Here is an 11,693-nt window from a genome sequence, read left to right as displayed (position 1 = left end):
ACACGACAGTAATGGTAGCGAAACATGTGTTGAGAAAAGGGCCTCAAGGCTCAAGGCATAACATTCTCGAGGCAAGCCAGGTCTTAATTCTGGTGGTTGTGCTTATGGTGATTATTCTCAGGCTTTGGGAAATGAAAAATCGCTCTGTAAGAAGATCTGTTTGCGCTAGATGTAGGGTTTGCGCTAGATGTAGGGGTGCCCTCTTTGAGGCACCAAACATGTACCTTGGTTGGTGTGTAACCTCATTAGTGTTTCAACATTGGAAGGATGGTGTACTGTGGCTGTACCTAATTTATCAAGTGAGGATTTGGGACTCGAGCTTTCCATGCGTCTAGGATTCTAATTTCTTTGTGAGATGGGTTTGGGGTGTAGGTGATTCTAGCAAGAAATTCCATTGCTTAGTAGTGCAAAGCACAACAAGTAATTTGGGGTGGGAAATTGTCGAATTGACATAGGTAACCTTGTTCTCTACTTGGTCGATAGTTGTTTTTTTCTTGGGTTACTATGTGTGCATGTCGAACAAGTTGGTTAAGTTGGTTTGGAATCACTTTATATTCTTGGTGTGAGGGGTCCCGATATGTAGGTTCTTCCCTTTTATGGTGTGTCTCCTTTGGGGGTTGTTGTGGCTCCCTTTTCTTGACAACGTGCTAAAAGTGGGCATCGATGGTGGTTGCCTAGAGCCAGGGCTCAACAAGCGGGCCATATTACAAGAGAGGTTTTGAGGTTAAGGTTTGGAAGGAACCTTGTGTGGGAGTTTCTTTGTTGTTCTATCCCTCAGTTTTGAGGTGCTCATCCAGAAGGGTGGCGAGTGCAATATTTTTCTGTTGGTTTCCTTTTTCGATACCTATTGCTCAGTGTGGTATTTTCGTGGATATTGTGGAGACACACTTGTTTACCCTCTTGATTCTAAGCCCATGCGTGGGTGGGGACAAAGGGTTGTATTTTTTGCAATGAGGGGGTTCATTGTTGGGTGTCTGCATCATTAGTGGTGAAGGTCTGTCATGTAGAGGCATAGAGGTCGTCCTCGGTGGGGTGGGGGCCTATGATTCCAAGGTTAACGCCTACAAGGGCATCCACTGGTTGATGAAGGTGAGCTGGAGCATCCTCTTGTTAGCTTGCCTAAGAGAGTTGATTTACCTGCCCCCCTTTTTGATTCCATCAAAACCCAAATTGGTCTGGTGCAAGTAACGGTAGACGAACATGCCCAAGACCACCACAATGACTAGAATTAAGTAATAATCTTTCTCAATGATTTACAACACAATCAATGGCACATTCTAGACCATCAAGAATTCCTCCAGTGCAACTAGAAGAGACTGCAAGGCCAGATGGACAGTTTTGAGGGGCGTATGGCCCATATGGAATCACATGTTCATGATGCTTTTCATCGCCCTAGAGAGGATGATAATGGTTCCAAATCTCCCAACAATGCACATGTGTAATGAACTGTGTTGTATGTATTTTTTTTTGCTCAATTTTGGGCCTATTGGGCCATTGACATATGGTCTTCTAGCTTTGTTTAGTTAATATCAATTTTATTTTGTTTTTATGTTGGAAAACAAATGCATTAGGAGTGAGGTCATAGCACACTCGTAGATGAGCCTATCACGATCTAATCTTCTTATGAATTAATAGAACATTTTTGACTTACAAAAGAAAATATATATATATATATATATATATAAACAGAGTCCCCACATGTATATGTTCAATGCATAAATTTTGGTTCGTGTTCTAAACCCATTAGGGTCTCGGTATGAAACATTATGTTGTACTAAGGCCTTTTAATTTATATGTTGTTGAACTATTTATATGTCGCATTCTTAACTTTTTTCATGCCATATACAATTTTTTAGTAACTATAAACCCCTCCCCTTACAGAACTAGGGGATTTCAGGTGGCCATATTAAAAAACCTAGGATTGTTTGCATTGATTTTTGAATTAACGTTTTTCGATGGTTCTAAACTCAATGATTTTTAGACTTCATTCCGTGAGCTGGCATCCAATCAACGATGATGAGTTTAGGGTTTTAATCCAACAGATATAATTTGTGAGTACCATTATGGTAACTACCTAGTCCCTCCATCACTTGCCACTCCCATTTGTGCCTCCTAGCCTTTTGGTCGAGCTCTTCAATCTGCAACTAACCCTAATTTGGATGTTCTCTGTTATTCTTACATTGCTGATGGATTTGCAACAAATATGTAGGTATATAATAAACCAGATAACGTTTTTTTAACAAATATTTTCCTCTCTTTTTTGAGGTTTTTCCCACACTCAGTGGTAAATTTCCTCTTAGGTTTCCTCGTTATGAGTCAAGTAATTATGGTTCTTCTAGTGTATCTCTTCGGAGACCAAGTTATATTGCTTCAACAGTAACCTTCTTCAGGGTTTGAGGGTACAAATATGTTGTCGCACAGGTTTTTGGAATGTCAAGTTTTTCCTTTTCGCTAAAATGCTTCTAGGTTTTATTTCTGTTCTTTGTATTCCTTGAACAACTCCTAATGTTTGCTTCCTATTTCAGGCTGCCACCCATTTTCAACAATGTCCTACTTACAATTAAATGTATACATAATCATTTCCCCCTATCCCCTTTCCTTTAAAGCTTCAATTTTCTTAGCTTCCTAAACATATAGGGTTTAATGTTTTTCATTTTTTTTGTCAAATGGTTCACAAGTTAGGGTGTTACCCATTGCACAATATTCATTTGTTGGAATTACAGTGGTGCGTCTCAACTTATTGGAGCTTGAATTCTTCCACTATTCCAGGTTCTCACTAACTTAGATTTTTCATTTTTCCTCCAAGGATTCATCGAGGGTCACAGGGGTTTTATCACCTTTCAGTGAAACCCTTTTATATGTAGCTACCATATTATCTTATGCATATGGTAGAGGTCATTATGGTCTTGATCTTTACACATCTCGCCCTATGTAATTTCAGGTTTATGAGCAAGATTATGTGTTTTATTATTAGGACTTAGAATTGAACTTACAACTTGTAATTTTTTCACTACGCATGTCACAAGACAATTCAGAACTTTTAATTTATAATGTATACATAATAGTTGTTCTTATTAAACCCTTACAGGAAATTTGGCATTATTTTTTACTTGAGTTTTATAAACCCTATTGCCTATGGGTTATTTCGATGATATTGTTTGTTGGTTTGTTGTTTTTGTTACACCCAGTTATTTAGACTTTGATTATACTTTAGATAATGTGCATGATTCTTTTAATTCTTTCTTGCGATGTATAGTTACCTAATATCGTCTTTCTACTGAAGCTTCTCATGTACTTTTCTTTTTCTGTGGGAACAATATGGACAGTGACTTTCTATATACTATATACTATATATATATATATATATATATATATATATATATATATATATATATATAACAGTCTTTGGGGTTTTTGAATTAGTATTTCAAATTTTGTTGCTTGGTTTGGAATTACTAGGCGAGGCATGTTTACAAGACTTTCCTGCCCTCTCCAGATACTCATTTCGAGCTTAGGACTGTCTCTAGGTTGTTGGAAGTTGCCCGGCTTGGCCTGGAGACTAACCTGAGTCATAGTTAAGGATAAATATTCTACCATACAGTTTTACATTTATTCACAATAATACATTTTCACTAGAAAAGGTTTACATACAACAATTTAGAGAAACAATTTCACATCTGGAAAGAAAAAGCGTACACATAGAAACTATATGTTTAACCAGTTTAGGTTGCCATGAAAATCACACGGGGAAAAATAATTCTAGATTTTCCCCACGAGCCAATTTCATTTCTAGATTTATTTATTTTTTAAAGAGACCTTACCAGGTCCTCCTAAGGATTCTCTTACCACACTAGGTCTAGCATAGGGTATCACTGAGCACAAACGGTTTAGTTTGGAATTCCAGTGGCCAAACAACTTAAGAATTTCCTTTTGGAAGTGTCCTACCTCCCTCGACAATGTCCTATCCTGAGGGCACTAGGCTAAACAATTTTCATTTTCCTCTCTTAGGCCCCCTCCAACTAGGCTCCATGTTCACAAGGTTACCTCAGGATTTGTCTCCTCTCACCTTCTCCGCACCCTTTTCCCTAACTGAAATGATTTATCTCTTAGGGAGAGGAATAATTGTCTTCTAACTATCTTATACGTGAAATTCTCATTTAACATCTTTTTCCACTGTAATTTTCATGGTTGACCATATACAATATTTATTAATGAAATTTAGAAAATAAACATTTATGTTTATCACTTATTCATACAAGGCCTTCAACATGGCCCACAGTCTGCCAAGTAACTTTAACTTAAGTAAATTAGAATATTTACAATTCATTAGGGGTTATTACATCTCCCCCCTCGAGAGAAACAATGTCCTTGGTGTTTGCTCCTAGCCCAATACAATAGGTTGGGATATGCCTCATGCATACAATTCTCATCCTCCTAGGTAGCCTCTTCTGGGTTGAACTACTTCCACTACAATTTAAGCTGTGTGATAGCTCGCTTCCATAGAATAATTTCTCTCCAATCAAGAATACGTAGAGGATCGACCAAGAAATCTCTGTCCGGATTGACCTACATCCACAATCATCATAGTTATTGTTAGTTTTCCATCAATCATTAATTAAGAAACACATATGTAAAATCATTTCAACTTTATTGTTTACATGTACATCCTATCAATTAATAATGTGCTTAGGATCATATATGTACTTCTTTAACAAAGAGACATAAAATATGTTATGTATATGTATATGACTAGGCAAAGCTAATTAATAGGCTACAGATCCAATTCGATCAAGTATTTAGAAAGGGCCATAGAATTGGGGAGCTAGTTTTGCATAGCTCCCCCACCTCAAGGTGATCTTTTTTGGTTTGACCCTTACATAAACTTGATATCCCACCTAAAATTCCCTATAGGTTCGTCTTTTGTCTTCTTAAGTTTTCTGTCGATCTTAAGCAATCTTCAAATTTATCTGTACCTTCTTCACAACATGTTTCATTTCTTTTAGCATATCTTTTCCCAATATTAGTTTATCTTTAGGATTATTCCAATTAATAGTCGTCCTACACCTTTTCCCACACAATACTTTGAATGGGATCATCCTTAAGGAAGCATGATAGCCATTATTGTATGCAAATTCCACTAGGTGCAAATAATCTTCCCACTTTAGGTTAGTTGTTGCATGATGTACATCCTTAACATATCCTCCATCACTTGATTCACTTGTTCTGTTTTCCCATCTATCTGTAGATGGTCGGCGTAACTGAACTGTACTTGAGTGCATAATCCAGTAAAGAGAGCCTTCCAAAAGGCTTATGTAAGTTTCACATTTATATAAGAGATTACTACCTTAGGTAGACCATGTCAACAAAAAAAATTGTCATAAATATGTCAACAATTTGAACAACTTTGTAGGTTGAATGTATAGGAAAACAATATGTTGATTTACTTAATTTATCTACCACAACCATTTGGAGTCTTTTTTCCTTTTTGACCACCTGTAATAAAATCTAGAGTGATCATTTCCCACTTCCATTAAGGAATGGGTAACGGGTGAAGTAAACATGTTGGATGTTGATGTTCAACCTTTACCTTTTGGCACTCTAGACATTTTTCTAGGTATTCTGCCACTTTCCTCTTCATTACATGCCAAAAATAATCCTTCCTTAAATGAGTAATTAATTTTTGGTAACCAGGGTGGGAAACATAGGGGCTCTCATGATATTCATCTAAAATCAGATGCTTAATAGCTTGTTGGTTGGGAACATAAAATGGGTTCCTATAAATCAAAAAATTATCCTTATTAATGTCATATCCTAATTTTTTTTAAATGTTGTCTTGTTGCTTCATTTTCTCCCATAAAAATTGATATTTTGGCTCTCTTTGGGCTGCATCTTTAATCCAATTTGTAAAATCAAATTTTATTTGACTAAATGAAATTTCATAAATACAGTTCAATTTCTTACTTAGGGCAGCCGCCACCCAATTTTATTTACCTTTCAAGTGCTATATATCAAAGTTAAATTCACTTAAAAGGGCAGTCCATCATGCTTTCCTAACATTAAGGGTGGGTTGTTTAAAGAAACTAGTCAAGCTACTATTATCAGCCATCAAAATAAATTTCTTTCCTAATAAGTAGTGCCACCATACATTTAAAGTGTGGATTATGGCTATTAACTCTAAGTCATAATCAGAGTACCTTTGCACATGCTCCTTCAATTTCCGAGACTCGTAGGCTACCACTTGGCCTTCTTGCATCAACACACCTCCTACCCCTTCCTAACACGCATATATAAAGACAACAAATTCCTTTTCTGGATCTATATTCCTTAAAACTGGGGTCGTACTAAGCATATGCTTTAGTTGGTTGAAACTAATTTGGCATTCTGGTGTCTAGTTCAAAGTTCTCCCCTTATTTTGTAAAGAGGTTATGGGGTAAGCCACTCTTGAAAACCTGTCTATGAAGTAATGGTAATAATTTGCTAGTCCCATAAAAGATCTGATATCTGCAACTTTTTTAGGAATGGGACATTCCATAATTATTTTATTCTTTTTTGGATCTACAACTATTCCTTCTTGATTGATTATGTGCCTCAAGTATTGTATTTGATCTTTATAAAATTTACATTTTTTATATTAGGTGTATAGTTGGTGTTACTGCAAGGTCTGCAAGACTATTTGCAAATCTCTTTTATGTTCTTCCATATTATTAGAGTAAATCAAATTATCTTCAATAAAGATCAACACAAAATTATCCATATATGGGTGGAATATGCTATTCATAAGGCACATAAATGTGGCTAGGGCACTAGTAAGCCCAAAAGGTAAGACTACAAACTCTTATTGTCTGTAACGAGTCCTAAATGAAATTTTGCATATGTATTCTTCTATGATCCGTATTTGATGGTACCCTAAGCATAAATCAATCTTGGAAAGCATAGTAGCACCCTTAACCTGATCAAATAAATCATCGATCCTAGGTAGTGGGTACTTGTTTCTTGTAGTTAATTTATGTAGATGTCGATAGGCAATGCAAAGCCTTAAGGTACCATATTTTTTCTTGAAAAAGAGTACAGGGGATCCCCAAGGCGATACATGGACGAATGTACATTTTATCAAGCAACTCCTATAGTTTCATTTTCAATTCAGTTAGTTTATGAATACTCATGCAATAGGGTGCCTTAGATAATGGGGTGGCTCCCAAAATCAATTCAATCATAAAATCAATATCTCATTTAGGGGGCAACCTAGGGATCTCTTCCAGAAATATATCTGCAAAATTTTGAACAATTGGCAGGTTTTCTAAGGTTGTTGTCTTTTCCTTAGAATTGGTGTACCCCACTTGAACTCATGGGCGCTTCACTCAATGAACCTCTGACATATCACGCGCGTCCGTGGCATATTAAATAATACCCTTAATTTGAATGCATATTGTAAAATACCTCTAAAAATCACATTATTTAACCCCCTATCAATAAGAACCCAATACACCTTCCAAATTTAAAAACCCCTACTTTCACTAGATATTGTAGGTATCCATTTTTTCATTAACATTTTTTACACCCCTTTATATTTTTTCATTAACTTTGGGCTCCATTTTTTATACTGGCCAATATAAAAACCCTCTACCCCCTATATATCCGCCAATATATTATGTCATTTTTTCCTCATTAAATATCCCCCAATATGAACCCACGTGATATGGTATTTCTTCCCCAGTGAAGCCCCTGTGCTTGAACTGCAAAAATATGACAACCCTTCCTAATGCTTTTCCTTAGGTTTGAGGTTGTGATTGGTCTTAGTTCCAAGGGTCTTACTATCCCTTGGATTTCTTATCTAGAACCTACTTCATTAACAAAACTAATACTTTTATCTTTACAGTTTACAAGGGACCATGTTTTTCCAACCAATCCATACCAATCAAAACATCATAAGAACCTATGGGAAAAATGTTTAAATTTATTTTGATTGGCTAACCTATCAATTCAATAGGACAATCCTCCACTTTTGATTTCACTCTCCTTTTTTATCCAGTGGCTAATTAAACTAGCCACGAGGTCTTAAACTTACTAACTTACAAATGACACGATTCGACTATTTTAGAATTAATATTGCTCAGACTTGCTCCTAGATCTTTTAAAATGGACAGAACATAATTGCAGATATTACATTAAAATTTAATCATTGTAGGTTGGTACTCGACTTGTTGGTCCTCTAGTGAATCATTGATCCTATATAGACTTCTCACCACTTCTCCTATGGTATATGCCTCTTGAATATGTGTTGCTTGTTCTGTTCTTCCATAACAAGGGTAGATTTTAAAGTACTGTGGTTCTCCACAACCCTAGCATTGTAATGGTGGTTTTTATGGTTGGCCAAATTTAAGTTTGCTTGACAACTCTGTTGGTTTGGATTCATTCTACAATGGAGGTTTTTTCTTACTTTTTCCTTAAAGTTTACTTTGCTAATTTTTGTGCGAATTCTTGGTATTTACAGTTTTTGTATTCTTAGTATTATGAGGGTATTTATTCTCTTTCTTGTCTGGCCATGTTTTGTTATTATCTCCTTTATGTTTCATCTATCAGTAGCATATATGTGCTTTATGAACATCTTCGTCCATGGTCATAGGGTTATCAAACTCCAACCATTCCTTCATAGATATTGGCAAACTACTTATAAAAAGTTGCACCTTAGCCTTTTACTTCTCGTATGTAAGGGATGTACCTCAATAAGGAAGTAAATTTTACCATATACTTGTCCATGGATAGCTGACCCAATCTGAGGTCCTAAAATTCTTTGCCTTTTTCATCATAAAACCACTCAGTTAAGTACTTATTCTTGAAATATTGCTGAAAATTCTCCCATGTTATCTTCTGTTCATCGACTCCTTGGACTACCTTAACTTCCTCCCACTAAAAGGCTGCTTTTCCATGGATTTGGTAGATTACTAGACGAGCCTTCAAGTTGTTGTCATATTCATAAATCTAGAAGTACTTACTAATATTTACTAACCATGCTTCTGTAGCTTCCTCGTATTCATCGTCAAAGGTTGGGGGCTTAATTTTTCTAAATTCCCCTTGTACTTTTGTTTTCTTTCTTTTCATCCCTTTATGAATTTTTCCCTGAGAAGCATTCCCAAAACCTTCCTCATCCATTCCCTTACCACCCTCTAATTGTTGTGTAAGACTTTTTCTAGGTGTACTGTCCTCTCTTTGACTTGTGATTTTTCTCTATTCCCATTATTAGGAGTTGGGGTTGAAGTCCTTTGATTTTGTCTGTCGGTCATGCTCTTAATTATTATTTCCCGATCTCTCATCAATCTCTCATTATTAGTCCTTAAGCTAGCCATTTCCACCCTTAACTATTGTATTGTCTCCAACAGTATTGCATTTGTAAACCGGGGTTCCTCCCCTAACTAGACCCACATTCCTGGATTTGGTCCTAGAAAGGGTATTGAGCTAGGTCTTGTAGGTGGTCTTGGTGTGGTGATCTTGCCACCTCCTCTTTTCTTCCACCTATGGAACAAAAAAATGGATTTTTATTGTCTTGATTTGCCTTGAATAGGCCACAATGTAGTAACCATGACTATGATACCACTTGTAACACATCTACCACCTTACTCATTTTTTTTAATATTGGTGAGACATTTACCATTAATTACTAAGCATTACAAATATATTCGTTATTTACATAATTGTATGTACAAAAAATGTTTATAAATTAATTCCTTAAGAAAGGAACTATTATATAGTATGTAAACTTTTAACATAGTCCATGCACGTATGTGTTCAATGCATAACTTAAATTTTGATTCAAAGTTCTAAACCCTTCAAGGTCTGGGTATGAAAAATTATGTTGTACTAAGGCCTTTTCATTTATATGTTGCGAGCCTATTTGTATGCCACAACCTTAACTTTGTTTATGTCATATATAACTTTTTAATAACTATAAATCCCTTCCTTTACAAAACTAGGGGATTTTATGTGGCCATATTAAAAGACCTAGGATTGTTTGTATTGATTTTCGAATTAATGTTTTTCAATGGTTCTGGACTCGATGGTTTTTGGAATTTGTGTCGTGAGTTGGAAACTTATCAATGGTGAGGTGTTTAGGGTTTTGATCCTAAGGTGCACAATTTGAGAGTACCTTTATGGTAATTACCCCATCCCTCCATCGATTGCTTCTCCCATTTAATCCTCTCGGCCTTTTGTCCAAGCTTTGCAATACACAACTAACCCTAATTTGGATTTTCCCAATTATTCTCACACTATCGATGGATTTGTAATGAATATGCAAGTACATAATAGTCCAGATAACCTTTCTTTAACAAATATTTGCCTCTCAATTTTAAGGATTTTCCCACACTCAACGATTAATTTCCTTTCAGGTTTCCTCTTCAGGAGTCAAGGAATTATGGTCATTCCAGTGTATCTCTTTGGAGACTGAGTAATACCGCTTCAATGCTAACCCTCTTCAGGGTTTGAGGGTACAAAGTTGTTGTTGCACAAGTATTTGGAATGTCAAGATTTTCCTTGCTGCTAAAATGCTTCGAGGGTTTATTTTTATTTTTTTCGTATCCTTGGAACAACTACTAACATTTGTTTCCTGTTTTAGGGTGCCAACCATTTTCAATAATGTCCTACTTATAGCTACATTTATACATAATCATTTCCCCCTATCCCTTTTTCTTTGAAGCTTCAATTTTCTCAGCTTCCTCAACATACAGGGTTTAATGTTTTTCATTAGTTTTCTCAAATGGTCCATAGGTTAGGGTTTTACCCATCACACAATATTCACTTGTTGGAATTATGGCAGTGCATCTCAACTTATTGGAGCTTGAATTCTTCCACAATATCAAGTTATCACTAACTCAGATTTTCCACTTTGACTCCAAGGATTCACCAAGGGGTCACAGGGTTTCTATTTCCTTATGGTGAAACCCTTTTATACATAGCTACCTGCTTCTCCTCTACATATGGTGGAGACCGTTATGGTCTTATGCTTTATAGGGATTTCCCTGTTTGATTTCAGGGTTATGAGCAAGATTATGTGTTTTATTATCAGGGCTTAGTGATCAGGTGCTGAAGATTATGCTCAAAAATAAAAGTCGTCAGAATCATGTGGAATCTCAACAACCGCGCAGTGTTGGTCATCCTGAATTCGGTGCAACTTTTTTCGCATGAAATGGACATCATATGCTCCCAGATACGCGTCTATTCACTTTGTCAAATAGGTAAAAAAATTGTAGTTGCTGACAGGGATGCTGACTAGGCATCTGTACAACCCAGTCAGCAAAAGGAATATTCTTGGTATATTCCTTCGACATGTTTTTTGGAATATTCTTCAGGCTCGGTGGCTTCACTCTATTGGTCGACCTGTTTTGTTTGGGGCCAATGAGGAGGCGACACATGGCTAAGCCTGAGGCCGCCACATGTCCTCCTCGTGGCGTGGTAAAATTTGTTATGGCGGATAGGGTGGAGGCCGAGCTCGACCCTGCGACCTCCCATCGCACAAACCAACCACTTTACCATTGCGCCTACACTGTGTTACTTAACATGTAATGGTGGCGGGTTCTTGTTATAGTTTAATGTTGCATGGTATGGGGGGGTGGGCAGACTTAACCGCCCCCCATGTGAAGACTTGGGCACTGTTTAATGTGACCACCAATGGTCACTACCAACACTGACCGCTAACAATG

This window comes from Pinus tabuliformis, chromosome 4_1, assembly GCF_031772625.1.
Source record: "Pinus tabuliformis cultivar Carrire ecotype Pingquan chromosome 4_1, CPIR1, whole genome shotgun sequence".
Classification (NCBI taxonomy): domain Eukaryota; kingdom Viridiplantae; phylum Streptophyta; class Pinopsida; order Pinales; family Pinaceae; genus Pinus; species Pinus tabuliformis.
This window is presented reverse-complemented; position numbering follows the sequence as displayed.